General features: G+C 47.5%; 1 protein-coding gene across 1 annotated transcript in view; it reads right to left on the reverse strand.

The window, feature by feature from the left end:
• The window catches only part of PLAT (plasminogen activator, tissue type), a 106,265-nt gene that overhangs the window by 47,993 nt on the left and 41,984 nt on the right, over positions 1–16,288 (reverse strand). The gene's annotated exons all lie outside the window — the stretch shown is intronic.

The following is a 16,288-nucleotide window of genomic DNA, read 5'->3' on the forward strand; positions in this document are numbered from 1 at the left end:
ACTATAACCTTAGCATTTCTCAAATCTTCAAAATTAGTGTCTCAAAAGGTTTCCTACAAACTGGCATCAGGAACATGGGGAGGTGAGCTGAGTTTCCGTTCGTGTCCACCTCCATGTGCCTGGCACAAGCCTGGATCCTGGGCTTCTGCCTGCTCCAAGACTAATGGATCAAAATGGGAAGGACACTTTTCTCAGGGTTGTATGGAGTAATTTTAGTTCCTGATGTCAGTTTGTAGGAGATCTTTGGCACTCCAAAAGCAGCCAGGCTTCCAACATGTAGCAGCTTGCATCTGGGAGAAATCTTCAATTGTACAGACCTGGAGCAGACTGAAACCCAGGATCCAGGGCTGGGCCAGGCACATGGAGGTGGACACGAACGGTGGCCCTTTTCCATGGGAAACTAAACTCACCTGGCCATGTTCCTGGTGTCAGATTGTGGGAGACATTTGGCACTCCAAAAGCAGCCCGAGTTCCAAAATGTGGCATCTTGCATGTGGGAGAAATCTTTAATCTCACTGCATTTTTGCAGGCAGAAGCCGATGTGGCAGGATGAGTCCCACACAGGTCCAGGCCTCCCCTGGACCTGCTCTAACAGGGCTGGGTCTTGCAGGTGATGGAGAAAGCTGGACATGGAGTCTCCAGAGAATGGAGCAGAGAGCAAGAATTCCTTCCACTCCAAAACTTTCACACAGACCATTGTGCTGCTTATCTTTATTTGGACTTATATCACAAAATGCCTGTGTCCTGTCTCACAGTCCGGGAGCTCAGAATTGGCTCTCAGAGCTGTGAGGCGCCTGTGGAGAGAGAGAGGAAGCAGCTGAAGCCCTGCCAGGGCTGGAGGTGTGGTGGGTGTGAGGCTGTGGGGCAGTGCTGGACATCCCATGGGATGTGGGCACCCAGGAGCTGTGGGCATAGAGAGCTCTGGGGAGGGCACGGGGCACCAGCTCCCAAATCTCTGCTGAGTTTGGTCAGTGACCAACTGAACATCCAGAGCTCCACTTCTTGAAACGCCTCATGGCATATCCAGCTACCCTGTACCAACATTTGGCAACCCCAGAAATGTTTCATGGTAGGTTCAACCCCCCAAAAACAACTTTTGGCAACTCTGGAAGTGTTTTATGACAGGTTCAACCCGCCAGCATCAACATTTGGCAACTCCAGAAATGTTTCATGGCAGGTTCAGCCCCTCAACACCAACATTTGACAAACCCAGAAATGTTTCATGGCAGGTTCAAGCCCTCAACACCAACATTTGACAAACCCAGAAATGTCCCATGGCAGGTTCAGCCCCCCAACACCAACATTTGGTAACACCAGAAATGTTTCATGGTAGGTTCAGCCCCTCAACACCAACATTTGGCAACTCTGGAAATGCCTCACGGCAGGTTCAGCCCCCCAGAACCAACATTTGGCAATCCCAGAAATGTTTCATGGCAGGTTCAACCCCCCAACACCAACATTTGGCAACTCCAGAAATGTTTCATGGCAGGTTCAGCCCCTCAACGCCAACATTTGACAAACCCAGAAATGTTTCATGGCAGGTTCAGCCCCCCAACACCAACATTTGACAAACCCAGAAATGTTTCATGGCAGGTTCAGCCCCTCAACACCAACATTTGACAAACCCAGAAATGTTTCATGGCAGGTTCAGCCCCTCAACACCAACATTTGGCAACTCTGGAAATGTTTCACGGCAGGTTCAGCCCCTCAACACCAACATTTGACAAACCCAGAAATGTTTCATGGCAGGTTCAGCCCCTCAACACCAACATTTGACAAACCCAGAAATGTTTCATGGCAGGTTCAGCCCCTCAACACCAACATTTGTTGATCCCCTACTCCTCACAAGTCCCTCACCTTTCTATGTCCGTTGCCCATGCAGGGACCACTTTGAAAAGCAGCAGAACCATGAGAAAGTAGATCATACACATAAGGAAGACTTTTAAAAAGCCACTCCAGCAGTTTCTTTTATCAGCTCTGCCTGTATTCGCCAGGCCCTTCACACTGCTTGGGTCTGTCTTGGTGTCCTCAGCACCGCCAAATCTCTGGAGCACACCTGGAGGAAACCCCCAAAGCTCTGAAATCCCTGGGAATGGGGTGGGAGGGGTGGTGGGCATCTCACTGCACACCCAGAGGGTCTGAGTGTGTCCCTGGCACTGGAGTGGCAGAATCTCCACCCCGAGGGGTGGCCAAGGGCAGGGATTCCCTGACTCACCTCTTGGCTGAAGGGCCTCTCTGTTCCCCTCAGGTTCTGCTTTCTGGCCTTCCTGAGGTGCCTCCTCATCCACAAGCTTGGACTCCATCTCTTTAGAGAGGAATTGTGCCAGTTTAATTCCAAATCACCCTTCCCCATGGGAATCTGAGAGCCCAGCTCCCCAGCTCCCGTGGGTTCTTGTACCTGGAAGTGCTTCCTTCAGTAAAATCATTAATTCAGACTGTTCCATTAATGGCCAGGAAGTGTTTCCCAATCCAGTTTCGTTCTTCAGACCTTAAGGGAAAGAATGGAAAGTTTCCACCCCAGGAACCCCTGGGATCTCCTCTCGGGCTGTGCAGTCAGGACTGAGCAGTGACCCCCGTGCTGCTGGGTCTGGCAGAGGAGCTGGGAGAGCTCAGGGACCCCAGACCCCCCTGAGGAGCTCCTGTCACACTCTGGAAGTGTTTCCCTGCCCGGACTGAGCAGCAGCACTGGGAGAGGACCACGGAATGACCTGGAGCACCCAGGCAAGGCTGGATTCTCATACCTGCAGGAGGTGCCACGCTCACATTTGGGCCTTGAGCTGGCAGCTCCCAAGACACATCAAAAGTCACGTAGGGTTCAGGAGAGTCATATTCAGCAGCTGGATCTCCACTGCCTCCAGCCACAGCTGTGAAAAGGACAGAGAAGCTCAAATGAAATATTTCCATGTGCTTCCCACGGCAGGAAGAGTGGCTGGAATGGCTCTGTGGACCTGTTTGTCCCTTCCCCTCTGGAGCAGGCAGGTGCCAGGAATCCAAAACAAACAGTGCAGGAGCTGTCAGGAGCAAACCCCAGCCCCAGAAATCCTGGAATTGCTCTTGGAAGCAGCTCAGGGCCCTGGAACCTGGGAGGGAACACTCTGCACATCTCAGTGCTCACCCCTGAGCCTGACCCCTTCCCTCTCTGCTCTGCTGCTGAGCATCAGCCAAAAATAAAAAAAATAAATAAAATTAAATTTCCTGCCCCTTCCTGCCCACCTGCCTGCTCCCCAGGGCCCTGACTCACCTCTGGGGTGCCTGGCTAACAGGTTCAGCAGGGCTGCCAGGATCAGCAGGGCTGCCAGGGCTGTCAGGGCTCTGTAGAGAGCCAGGAGGACGATGCCAGCCAGGGCCTTTTGTGTCCCCTTCATGATGAGGCCACACGTGCTGCTGGAGCCTCACCAGCCTGCACTGCCTGCCACAGCCTGGCTGTGAGACCCCTCCGGGTGCTGGGAGACCCCTCTGGGTGCTGGGAGACCCCTCTGGGTGCTTTGTCACCCCTCTGGGTGCTGTGTCACCCCCTCTGGGTGCTGTGTCACCCCTCTGGGTGCTGGGAGACCCCTCTGGGTGCTGGGAGACCCCTCTGGGTGCTTTGTCACCCCTCTGGGTGCTGGGTGACCCCTCTGGGTGCTGGGTGACCCCTCTGGGTGCTGGGTGACCCCTCTGGGTGCTGGGTGACCCCTCTGGGTGCTGTGTCACCCCCTCTGGGTGCTGGGAGACCCCCTCAAAGGGCTTTGTGACCTCGTGGCAGCCTTCCACCACCAACATTCCACCGTCTCCAGGGAGCCCCAAACGTCCTGCAGGCACCTGGGGCATGGCCCTGCCCCAGCCCACAGCTCTAAAAAACTCTGCACAGGTTACCTGGGACCTCACCTGTCCCCAGGACAAAGCCCAGAGCAAAAGGAGGCACTCCAAACTCGTGATTTTTACCTGTTCCATGGAAAAATGGAGATTGGAGGGATTTTCTGGGACAGCATTTCTGACAAGGGTTAGAGGGGTGGAATCCCAGAATGGTTTGGGTTGGAAAGGGCCATAAAAACCATCAAGATCCAACCCCTGCCAAGGGCAGGGACACCTTCCACTAGGGAAGGAGATGGGAGATACCTAACACTGCTGATCCTCAGGATACAGGAAAGCAGCAAAGTTACAGTTCAGGAGCCAAAATTTGGCTTGTGGATGTCCAAACTCAAGTGCTGCCCAATACCCGATCCTCCTTCAGCACCACTTTGTGACCTACAACCCCTCTGGAGTCATCAAACCCCTCTAGACCCACCACAAAACAACTTTTATCCCCTTTTTCTCCCCCAAAACACACACCACAACACAGGTTTAACCTGTAGCTGCTCTCACAAATCAGCAGAAGAGCAATGGCCCAATTTGAAATGGAAAAAAAGGGAAGAGATGGACCTGCCTGGGAATGTTGGGGAGATGCCAGCAGGGACTTGGGAATTCCTCTTTCTCCAGAGGAGGCCAAGAAGTGGCTGCAGATGCCTGGGAGGAGTCCTTGGCCAGTGCCAGGGATGAATCTCCCCCAACACACAGACGTAGTTCCCTCAGAATAGTCTGGGGATGCTCCCAGGGAATTCCCTGCTCCCCAGGAAACACCAGAACGCTCCTGGAGGTGCCCAGAGGAGTCACAGTGAGCAACGAGGCACAAACCTGACTCCAACACGAATAAAGCTCCTCAGGGAACTGCCTGAGAACCCAATGTGTTCCCACCCAAGGCCTCAGCTGTTCCAGGAAAGGCCAAATAAGATGAGACATGGACATGATGCAAAACCTGCAACAGGTGAGGGGCTTGTCTGCCATCCTGCCAAACAAAATGTCTTAGATGAAGGTTTTCCCTGCTGTTCCTGATATTGGGTTCAACAAATGCTTAAAATTGCATTTTCATCACCCTTGGGAAGTTTGCCTGCCTGATATCCTTTTTCCTGACATCCTCTGGCACTCACACACATTTTTTTCCTGCTAACAGCTCTTACCATTTATGAGCCTTGCTGTGGAAATGCAGGTTCTCCCTGTTCAAAAGGATCTGGGAGAACTTCACTGTCAGATTTAACGTGTTAGCTCGCTGTGACAGAGTCCAGAGGAGCTGATTTTGAATTAAATGTTATTAAATATTAATACATTTACACAGCAATGTCAGCCTGCAGTTATACACAACACTGGAGTATTCCTTGACTGCTGTTTGCTTTTCCTCAGCAGGATCCAGGCTGAGCTAATGGATTTTCTTACGATTTCTTCTAACACAGATGAATTTGGTGGCTGAAACCCCCTTGGTCTGTCTTAGGGCTCTGTCAAACAAATTCCTTCAGGCAGCACTGCAGCTGTTTTTGTGCCGAAACACAAAATTTTGAGCAATTTTGTGCTGAATCAAAGCCAGAGCCCTCTGATGGGCACCGGTCCTGTCTCAGCTGGGCAGTGAGGATACAGAGGAGGTGCTGCCAGCCCTGGCACAGCTCAGCTGCCAAAATAAGCCTGGATTTTAGAAAAAAAAATCTGTGTAGGTGCCTGACCCTGTCTGGATGCTGCTGTGGGGAAGGTTTTGGCAAACAGAACAAAGTAGAATGGGCTGGTTTCATGTTAATCCTCAAATCTGTGTGTGTGCAGTGCTGAGCCTCGAGTCCTGTTTTGGAGTGAACCAGATCTGGGCACGAGGCTTGGTCACACCCCAAAACGTGGCAAAAATAAGATTGGGGAGGAGCAGGAACCTGGAGCTGCAGCTTGTGCAGTGACCACGGTTTCCCTGCAGGGCAGGAAAGGGAAAAAAGGGAAAGGGAAGCCCAGGGCTGATTTTCCATGAGCAGAGTTAGAAATGTCAGCTGGTCCTCTGAACTACTGGAGAATTTTCTCTGCAGTGGAGAGGAGGATTCATCTGCTGGCAGCTGAGCCTGGTGAGACCCAAAGGTTGTGCTGTGGCTGCAGTAGAAAGGCAGGGGTTTAATCATGAGAAAATTCTCATTAGGTAATTTAGATTTCACTTTCCAGCAGTGCTGCCCTCAGTCCCCCTCTCTGAACCTTTCCCTCTGAGCTCAGGGTGGTGTTGATGACACCGTGGGCAGCATCCTACCAAAGATCAGCCCTTCCTTCCCACGTTCATCTGCCTTTGGTCAGTTTGGAAGAAAGAAAAAGTCAGAAAAGGATTTAATCACTGGGGTGAAATTGGAGTTGGTTTGCACGTTCTTCCTCCCCGGGCTGTTGCTGCTCATTCTCCTGTGTTAAATAAGTCAATGCACAATATTGAGTCACCCCCACTTTCCTGAATGTTTGTTGAGGTGTCTGTTCTTCAGGAAATGCTCATTGCACTGGGAAAATATTTAAGAATCACGAGAAAAATCCATTTTGTTTAATTAGTGCTCAAATTATGCTGGGAATTACCCAGAGCATTCATTTCCAGTGAGCAGTTGTGTGTCAGTGTGGATAGAGGAACTCTGAGATAATAACAGACGATAATAACAGAATAACTCATAGCCCAGAAGTCTGCAGGACTCCAAGTAAAGTTTATTTATAGTGGAAATGCCAGGTAAGGACTGCTCCAACTCTCCCAAATGAAAAGCCCAAATTCATGTGCTGGGAATGCAAACCACAGAAGGCTTCTTCCCAAATCACCTGCCTTGCTGCAGTGGGAATTTGCTCTGGGAGCTTTGACAAATCTGTGCAGCCTCGGAGGCTGATAATGGATGATCTAATCTCATGTTCATGGCAGGAAAATAAAAATCAGGGCTCTTGTAACATCGACAGGCAGCCTTTCTGCTCTTGTGCTTTCACCGCTCCATAATGTTTTAGCAAATGTTAGAAAATAAATGTGGGTTTTGATCCCAGTTTAATACAATATCAGTGGAATGTATCCACCTCCTTCATCTTTGTGTGCATCTAGGGCAAAGCGATGGGAAGCAGAAGCTCTGACTTGTAAAATGTATTGGTTTTCAAATTTCCCATTTCTAAATAATGTCTCTACCAGAAGACACTTATCCCGGGGGGAGGAAAAGGTTTTCCTACATCATAATTAGCATTAAAGCCCTGAAAAAAAGCAGTATTTCCAAGCAATCTGAATTTGGGGGTGTAAGAACATTTTATATGCCATGAATTTTGGAGAAAGCAGAATGTAGATCAGATTTGTGCAGGGTTGCCAGGCAGTGTTTACCAAACCAGGTGATGTTGGGTTTTGCCCGATGCTTTTCTCTTCTCACAGGCTGCAAACCCCTTTTGTCCAGGGAATCTCTTTGACAAAACCCCTCCCTGCAGACACCCAGGAGTTGTTGCAGCATTCCCTGCAAAGCAAAGGAGTTGTGCTCTGCTTTTTGGGCTTTGAAGAAAAATTTGGGCTGGTGGAAGAACCCAGATTGATCTGGATTGGAAGTGACCTCAAAGCTCACCCCGTGCCACCCCCTGCCATGGGCCAGGACAATTTCCAGTTCCCCAGGGTGCTCCAAACCCCATCCAGCCTGGACACTGCCAGGGATGGGGAAATTCAGCTTATTTAAAGAACAATTTTTTTTTAATTTGGCTTCAGCACTAGATGGGGCTAAAGGACTAAGAAGAAGGGAAAAAATTCATTTGGCTGAGGCACAGGATGTGAAAACCCCCGGGAAAAGAGGAGGGAAAAGCCAGAGGGGGGAATGAATGCTGTTGGAGCCCCTCCACTCACTCAGGTTTGTGGCAGGAACCAGACCCTGACTCTGCAGGTGCTGGGTTGTCAGTGAGGTGTTGTGGGGTGGGTGAGGTGTAAACCATGAGTAGGATACGTTAGCAGCACTCAGCAGGTGGATCCTTCTGACAAATCTTTCCCTGCTTGTTATAAAGGACCTTCAAAACCAGCATCTCCTCAGCCTTCAACCTGCAGCATCCAGGAATAACCCCAAGAGACACCACTGCAGGGGAAAGATCCATTTTTTGTGTTTATGAGCTCGTTTCTACGTGAGTGGGTTTAGTGGTTTACTGGGTGACTTTTTATTTATCATTTCTGCTTTCAAAATACACAAGAAACCTCTTGTTTCGATTGTTACTCACTGGAATTTCCCCTCCTGTCCCATTCAGGTAAAAAAGCCTGCTGGTAATCAGATAAAACAAGGAAATAACACTTTATTTTCAAGCACAATATCCCTGGCTTGTCACAGTTAAGAATTTTAACTCTCCTTATCCATCCTACTGCAAATTGTACTTATCAATCCTACTGCAAACTATCGTTACCAATCCTACTGTAAGCCATCCTTATCAATCCCATGGCAAAGATCTGCTGTTGCACCAGATTTTGCTCGTATTAACCTGAGTATTTGTGTATACAAACAAAGATTTCAGTAAAACTCAGCAACCAGCTGTTTTCTCATTTGCTCCACGAGTGCAGAAACATTTAATGAAATTGCTTATGGCTTAGTGATTTGTATGACATAAACAGTATTTCCCTTCTGTCAGACCTGGGCCAATCTTAAATTGCTTGAGGATGTAAACGTGAGAAAACAAACCCAAACAATTTAAATTAAATGCCTGATGTACCTGAGGACAGATTATCTGCTCTGCTTCCATCTTCCATTTAAATCTTCTCACAGTGGGGGTTCCTGTTTGTTGTTCAGTGTTTTATTGCACAAATGCTTCAGTGCCAAGGAGTGGCACAGGGGTGAGGGGAGGGGCATTTTTGAAGGGAAGCACCAAAGAAATCCAGAGTCCTTTTAAACCTTCAGTCTCATCATAGAAGAATAAAAACTGGAAATAAAGTTGGAAAGGACTCATAAGGGATCATCTGAGATGTTGGAACAAGCTCTGAGAGAAGAGACAGAGCCCTGGGACACGGGGAATAACCAGAGTTGTCGAAGCAAGGAAAGATTCACTCCTTGGGGCAAGGAGTATTTTAGAGCTCAATTCTCATTTCCCTCAGGATGGTGCTGAGCCAGCTCCAGCTTGGATGTTCTGGGCTTTGCAACTGATCCATTTTTGCCATGAGAATTTTCCTTCCTTCCTTCCTTCCTTTGTCCATCTTCGCTGGGTTGTCAGCACTTGTGAGGGGTCAGTGAGATGGTGTGGGGTAAGTGAGGTGTAAACCATGAGTAGGATACGTTAGCAGCACTCAGCAGGTGGATCCTGGCTTCTGCCAAATCTTTCTCTGCGTGTTATAAAGGGCCTTCAAAACCCAGCATCTCCTCAGCTTTCAACCTGCAGCATCCAGGAATAACCCCAAGAGACACCACTGCAGGGAGAGCCCAAATTTTTGTGTCTATAAGCTCATTTTTACATGATGTGTAAAGGGGAATGTAAGTGGCACAGAGATGTTTGTAGTGAGCCAGGGACTGCCTTGGTCTTGTGTAAAGAACTTTGATTTTTAAATCCCAGATTTGCTGTGGCTGCCCCTGGATCCCTGGAAGTGCCCAAGGCCAGTTTGGAGAGCCCTGGGACAGTGGGAGGTGTCCCTGCCATGGCAGGGGTGGGGCTGGATGAACTTTGAGATCCCTTCCCACCCAAACCCCTCTGTAATTCTGTGATCCATCCTTTTATTTGCTGACCTCACGGGCTTGAAACCTTTACAAATGGGGAACAAGGAGAGTCTTTGCATCCAGCAAAAAAAAAAAGAGGAAACTCAGTGTTGTAACAGGTCAGCCGAGACTCCATTTTCGTAACGCAGAAATTAAAAAATTAATTCTTTACTCACATTACTTATTTTATACAGTTTTCACAGACCTCGTGTGCAACACCCATTGGCTGGTAGTTTTCTTACAGCTCCATTTTTTGGTCAGAGTGTGATTTGTGTGTACAGGCTGGGATTCAGGTGGTTTACATTTCTTTTTTACGGTTTTTCATGGAACAGATCTTATTGTGTGCACTTATTTTTTGACCCAAGAGTTGCTGTGTAAAGGAACCTTTCCTACAAAGACAGTTTTTGCACGGGAACTTGTTGCCCTATTTTGAAGACTTTCCTAAGCCTTCTGTATTGTTCTTCATATTGGAGTCAGAATTTTTACTTTATCACACTTTCTACTATAAACAATGGCTGTGTTTTGCTGTCTTTCATTGTTTACATATTTTTAATTAGGAGGAGAAAGTTGATCGACAGTTGGCTTGACCAGTGTGGATTGAGAGGTGGAATTCCATCCTCCAATCCACAGCCACCATAGGAAATGTATAAAATTGAGTTTTGTAAATAAACTCATCCCTTTTCCTGCTTTACTCACCAGCGTGTCCTCATGCAGTTCTTTGCGTGTCGTCTGTGACAGAAACTTGCAAATTGCTTAACTACATTCAGAAGAGATGACAGGCTAACTATTAATTTAATAGACCAGGCCTGATTTTATGAGGCCTTTCTTTTATAATTCTTTTACCTGTGAGGACAATTCAGGACGTAGCTGCCAAATCTGGCGGCCTCACGGAATCCTAAACCTCCCTGCAAGTGAAGCACGTGGCACTAAGACCCCAAACCATCCCCTTGGGCTGTCTCAAACAGATTTCAAACAGATTTCAAACAGATTTCAAACAGATTTATGACATTTCCAGCACCACCAACATCCCTGTGATCGCTGCAGTCGCCACCAGCTCACGTCTCGGTGTGTCCCGTGCTGAGGAAGGTCGTTAATCACCAATTAGGGGACGTGGCTTTCAAAAAGGAGGGCTGGGAAGGAAAGGAGCTGCTGCTGGAACATCACACTGCCTTTGGCATGAGACAGGCAGGAGCGATACATTAAAGAGAGCAGCAGAAATCCTGATGCCACCCACGTCCCACCCATGCAGGTTTTAATTATAGCTCTGGACTTGGCTGAGACGTGTCACTGAGCCCCGTGAGCTCAGACAGCTCCTCCACGACTAAAATTGGCTCCCGAGGACGGCGTGTGGAGCAGGATGTTGAAACCCAAACGCTTTTTAGAGGAGTCGTTCTGGGTAGAGCCTCAGAACGGAGCAGAACCTCCCGGCAGGGCACAGAAGTGAAGCCAAATTGCAATCTCGTTTGATGTATTCCTCGGGTTTTTCCCGCTTTCTGGGGAAAGCAGATGGGAGGCAGCTCAGTTCAAGCAATGAACTTATGACTGTGAGAGCTTTATTTTTTTTTTTTAGCCAAGAGACAGCTCTAATTGATTTCCTTGCACTGGGAAAAGTTATGTTTGGGAGACAGTGTATTACTTACCACTGAGCTAAAGGGAATTTTCAGCTGGGGCCTTTGGCATAGGTGGAAAGTTATAATTTGAACAAGCAAAAGGCGAGACTTTGTAATCCTTCACCTGGATATTGCTGTACAGAGGCTCGCTTGCTCTCGAGGCGTTGATATGGAAAAAGAAATGTGCAAGAATAAATTTTCTGTCTTTTTTAGATGTGAAATTTGCCTTCGCCCTTCGGTTCTCTCCTGTCAAGTCACTGCATGAGCCCACGGGATGTCAAGAGATGATGTGGGGAGTGACATCAGCTTGGAAATGGAGTCTGGGAAGTTGAAAATAGTCTAGCAGTCCCTATTAACTTATTCCTCTTTTTTTTTTCCCCTAAGCCTCATAAAACACTTCACGGTTGAAGCCAAGCTCTGTGGTAGGATTGAAATGCCATCAGTGGATTGACTCTGCCAGCATCACCCTCAATCCAAGAGTGATTGAATGCAGTATTTTGAGTGTGTCCTTTGATAACCCCCTGTTAGGGGATTCTTGTATTTTAAGTTTGAACTTTTGTCTTAAATTTGTGATTTTTTTGTTTGATTGAAAATTGAACTCTGGGTTTAGAGAATTGCTCAAGGTGGCAAAATTCTGGGGCAAAGAGGGAACTAAATACTGCCAGAGAAGGACTTCCAATAAATGAGAATATTTTTCATAGAAATGTGGTTTGGGTTGAGATCCTCAAGACCACGTAGTTCCAACCCTCCCTGTGACTAGACCTGGCTGTTTTTTCTCTGAAAACAAAAAGAAACCCCAAACATCTCTGGATAATTTACTGGTCCAGCCACCTGGATGCCATCAGGATTGTTTGTTCCCGGTGTCAGCTCCTGTTGTGGGTTTGGAAGCAGATGGAAGTGAGGCTGTCAAAGCAGGGTATATCTATTTGTGTAGCTTTAATGCAAGACCAGTTTTAAAAGACAGAGACTTCCTAAAAGAAATGACTCTTGAAATGTAAGCCTTGCTCAGTAACTGACACAAATAACACCTTCCATTATTTAGGTTGTGAGCAATAAAGAATATTCTTGCTCGCAACAGAGAGATTTCTCCATTTATACTTGTTTCTGCTGTAAAGTTGATGAATCTGTAATGCACTGCTTAATTAAACATTGCAGCAATATTGCTTTGGAGAGGAAACAAAGTAATGGAGGGGATACAGTAAATTTTGGTGATTACAGATACAATTGTTTAGCCCAAGCATTGCATGGTCTGCTTTGCAGGTTAAAAAAAAAAATCCCAAAGAACACAATTTCGATTAAGCTCTGCCTTGCACTGCTAGCAATGGATTAGGCCATTAAACTATATTTTTTCCATTAATAAAGCAAATGTTAATGCATTGTTTGGTGCTAATAATGAAACCATTGGAGGAAGCACAGCTCCTTCCATTAACATTTATCACATGGCTGGGGATGCATTCGGGGCTTTTTTCATCAAGGTGAATTGGGAAGGCACAGCAGGAATTGCTGCCCTCTTATTCTGCTCTGTGTTTGCCTCACGGACGAGGCTGATCCAAGGGCTGCAGAGAGCTGAACTTTAAATACATCGAACCATCTGCTACAGCACATCACTGGCTTCATTAAATCTTATTAATTCTTAGCGGAGCGAGGCGAGGAAGGAACCTCTGCTAAACTCTGCCTGTTTCTAGAATCTATTAGGAGGCTGGAAATGCTCCACCAGCTCTCACAAATAAAGATCTGCCAGTCCTGAGGTTTTTGCACTGCAGCTTGTCTCGGGCACAGCATTCAAACCCAGAGCTGGAATTTGTCCCTCTCCAGCAAACCCAGCGTGGTTGGGTCTGGCTGCCCTGCTGGGGCAGGTGTGTGTGTGGTTATGAGGGCATGGGGATGGTTTAATACTTTGTCCAGCTGCTAATGGATTGATTTTTTTACCTTTTACAGATACTTGGGAGAAAGTTCAGGAGGAAAATCTGGGGGCTCAAACTGGTTTTGAGCCTTACTGGGGTGGGGGTGTGTGCGTTGATCAGGGCGTGGGGATGGTTTCAGGCCTCACCCAGCTGTTAATATCTTGATTTTTACCTTGTCCAGAAAAGAAACCCTCTGAGCTCAGGAGGAAACATCTGATGCCTCCATCTGGCTCAAACTGGGCGTTGCTCACTGCAAGGAGAGGGTCTGGGGATTTTTTTCCCCCATCTCTTTGTCAGAGGTGGCTCTGCATTAATCCTTTTTATCCCTGGCAATTCTGTCAGCTGGCTGGAGAGAGAGCAGGAGGCAAAGCACCTGCACAGTGTTTATTCTCCCTGTTGTAAAGCTTTGTGAAACACTTAAATTGTGGACATTTTAATGCAAACACTGATGGCTGCAGATAAAATCCAGTGCAAGGGGATGGCTGGAACCTCCCCACCAGTGATCTGGGTGATGCTGCACACAAAATTTTCCTTCTAAAGGGAGAGCAGAGGGCACAGGCAGCTCTGAATCCTCAGCAGAAGCTTTTTCCACGCTCTGCTGGCCCACGTTGTACACAGGTGTCTGTCACAGACAGGATGGCAGCGCCTTCAACCTCAAAGAAATGAAGGCAAAACAGCCTCTGGTATTTAGGGGCTGTAGCCACAGCTGTGCCCTCTTCATCCAGAGCTGCTTTTTGTGTGAAAAGACTGTGAGGGAGGCACAGTTGGTGACTCAAAAGGCAGAAATGCCCATAACCAAGCAGGTTCAAAGAAGTGCTGCTGTGCCATTAAGGAGAACATTTCTGAGTCCTCCAGCTGCGTGACTGTATCAATTCTAAAATGTACCAATTTACAAATGTGCCTCAAAAAGCAAACCCAGCCATTTACTGGGATGCTTCTGAAGCCTGTGCAGACCTTAATTTGCCTTATCAAAGGATAATCTGTTGTGTCAAGACTTGGCAGAAGGCTTGATTAAAAAAGCAGTTGAGGTGTAAACGCTGCCATCGGAGTGGTGCAGAAGTAGTATTTATTTAAATGCATTTAATGAGTGATTTTGGTAATGTGGCCCTGTACTTAGAGCTGCATCAGTGACTCTTCCTTCAGCAGGGATTAGTCACACACTGCTTGTCTTTTGCTGCTGAGGTTATTTCTCTGCTCTGTGGCAGTCCCCGGGCTCGTGGTGTTAAACACTGGACAAACCCAGCAGGTTCAGCACCCTGGAGCTTTTATTGAGAGCAGGGAAGGGAAGGAGCCTGGAATTTGGGGGTTCAGAGGGGGTTCTGATGTGCCCTGCTGTGCTCTCCTGGCAGGTTGTTTGCCCTCATTGTTGTCCATCAACAGGGTTTAGGTAAAACCTTGCCTTGTGTGAGCTCCAGCTTCAGTTCTGCCAGTGTTTATAAGTTTTTATAAGTTTTTTTTAACAGTTTTTATAAGTTTTAAAAAGTTTTTATAAGCATTGAAATTAAAATGAATGATCTGAAATCTTTGCCTAAACAAATTAAACCTCCTCCGACTATTTTGGGCACGGAGCAAACTTTCCATTAGGCTGCAAATGATTATTCTAGGACATTATATAGGACAAATAAAGATAGATTTTTGTCTACAGCTTTGATGCCTTCAGCACTCAGCCCTGCCCTTCTGGGTGCAGCTGGGGTGGCTGCCCATTCCTACCTGGAAATCTCCTTCAGGAGCTGCCATCCATGTAAAAATGATGGCAAAACCCCACTTCTGCTTGAAATAAATCTGTACCAGGGGACTCCTAATTCCTTTTCTCCCCAAGACACTGTTTTGTTCGTTGGGCTACAATAATATTATATAATATTAGGTGAAGAAAACAGACTGTGTTTGAATCCCTGCCCTGCAATTACCCATGACACTGTTCAGTAGCTAGAAATAAACTAAGTTTTGAATAAAAAATGGTTGTTTCTGCTAACACTGTAATGCTTGGGCTTATAATTTCCCTCTTAAGCAGACTTTATTTCTTTTTCTGAAACACTTAACTGGTCGTGTTTAGGTTTTATTAGTCTTTTTTTCTGTTTGCCTGCCTTCTCCAGCATATTCGAAGTGTCCCTTATTCAACACATGTATATTTTAATTAAATTCAATAGAACTTTTCTCCTTTCTGTATTAATGTACCTGTGTTGGCTCTTATAATACAGGCTCAAATATTGTGAAATTTAAAATTCAGCTCTTTCATGAAAGAGAGGAACATAAAGAGAATGCAGCTGGTGAAACCAACTGTTGGAGCAGCTGATGAATATAACCTCCCGCTCAGGTACAGAGCATAAAATCCTGTTGTACAGACAATTTCCTCCAGATTGAATGAGACCTGAAATTTAATTCATTGTTGAAGAGGGTTGGTGTTTTTAAAAATACTCCCTGGGGCAGCGTTCTGCCTTTCTGCATGGCACAGAGGTGAGCTCAGCATTGCCTGTGTGACACAGCTGAGGGATGAGGCGGTGGGATTTGCCAAAAATCACATTAAAGACCTTGAGATATTTGGGACTGACTGCCCTTCAGGCCTGCAGGAGCAGGTGGTGGCAGTGGCAGTGGCTTTCTCACCCCCACTGACACAAACAAGCTTTGCCTTTTCTGACGAGGTGTGAGGATTTCAGAGCCTCTCTCCTTGCCGGGTCTGGGCTGAACGCTGAGTTCCTGGTGTGGCTCTGGGAATGAGCTCAGTGGGACTGGGGCTCACCCTCGTGTGGGTGGTGGGGGCTGAAAATCCCCCCCAGCATCGGAGCTGTCACCGTGGCTTGGGTCCAATTCTAGATGAGTTCTATTCCCAGTCTGTTGAACCCAATTGGGGAGGTTTTGTTTTTCTTTATCTTTTCCATGACCCCATTCCTCATGGATCCAGGGTGAAGGGGGTGGGTGTCTTCTGTCAATGGGCAGCTGTTAAAGCAGCTGGGGCAGGGTTATTTACCCTTCCAGGACCCACCCTCCCTCCGGGGGATCTCTGCTGTCCATGGGCAGCTGTTAAACCAGCTGGGGCAGGGTTCTTTACCCTTCCAGGACCCGTCCTCCCTCCAGGGGATATCTTCTGTCAATGGGCAGCTGTTAAAGCAGCTGGGGCAGGGTTATTTACCCTTCCAGGACCCACCCTCCCTCCAGGGGATCTCTGCTGTCCATGGGCAGCTGTTAAACCAGCTGGGGCAGGGTTCTTTACCCTTCCAGGACCCGTCCTCCCTCCAGGGGATCTCTGCTGTCCATGGGCAGCTGTTAAACCAGCTGGGGCAGGGTTCTTTACCCTTCCAGGACCCACCCTCCCTCCAGG

Source organism: Prinia subflava, chromosome 29, assembly GCF_021018805.1.
Source record: "Prinia subflava isolate CZ2003 ecotype Zambia chromosome 29, Cam_Psub_1.2, whole genome shotgun sequence".
Taxonomy (NCBI): domain Eukaryota; kingdom Metazoa; phylum Chordata; class Aves; order Passeriformes; family Cisticolidae; genus Prinia; species Prinia subflava.